Below are 814 nucleotides of genomic sequence, written 5' to 3'. Positions count from 1 at the left end.
TGCACTCACCTGAGAACTGGTGTGCGCGACTCCTCTCAGTGTTAGGCTCGTCTCACCTGGGCGCTCACCCCTGAACCCATGACTCCTCTCCCTCCTTCCTCACACGTGGGCCATGCAGCCTCATAGGTGTTCCTGGTTTGTGCCTGCCCACTTGAGATTTGGAGTTTCTGGAGACTCCTTGTTATTTGGTTTTGTTTTATTTATTTATTTTTCTTTATTTTTTGGTGGTGACATTGGCTAACAAAGTCTAATCAGTTTCAGCTGGACACTTTAACAGTAAGGCATATGTATATTTACATTGTGTGTTCACCTCCCGTAGTTAGATTTCTTTCTGTCACCCCAGCCTACGGCACCTGGTCTTCCTAGGTGATCTCCCATCTGAGTACTAACCAGGCCCAGCACTGCTTAGCTTCCAAAATCAGATGAGATCGGGCACATTCAGGGTGGCATGGCCTAGACCATCTAGTGGGCAATTCAGGGAGATTAAAGAAACTGTACTGCCACTACCGCCATCCTCCACGTCAGTTACTTTGATGAAAAGATGTGCTCTTCTGCTCAGAGGGCTTCTGGATGGGAAATTTAAGGGGGAGAAGTGAAGGTTTAGAATGTTCCGTGATGGATGTAGAAGGGGAGCTTTCGGGTCAGGAGCAGATGAGGGTAAGGTGAGGGCACAGGTGAGGGTGGGGACCGTGTGCAGTAGGGCTGCCAGCTCTCGTGAATGTGTGACCCTTGCAGGTGTCGCCGCCGATGAAGCCTAGGATTACAGGTAGGATCATAGGTGTGCCTTGTTGGTCTCATCGAAGGGCCGTGTTGT

The 814-nt window shown here is 49.9% G+C and overlaps 1 pseudogene; it reads right to left on the bottom strand.

Moving 5' to 3' along the window:
- Positions 1 to 341: 341 nt before the first annotated feature.
- LOC118606115 lies at positions 342 to 459 on the bottom strand (annotated as a pseudogene).
- Positions 460 to 814: the final 355 nt, after the last annotated feature.

This window comes from Rousettus aegyptiacus, unplaced genomic scaffold (genome assembly GCF_014176215.1).
Source record: "Rousettus aegyptiacus isolate mRouAeg1 unplaced genomic scaffold, mRouAeg1.p scaffold_m13_p_7, whole genome shotgun sequence".
Taxonomy (NCBI): Eukaryota; Metazoa; Chordata; class Mammalia; order Chiroptera; family Pteropodidae; genus Rousettus; species Rousettus aegyptiacus.
This window is presented reverse-complemented; position numbering and strand designations above follow the sequence as displayed.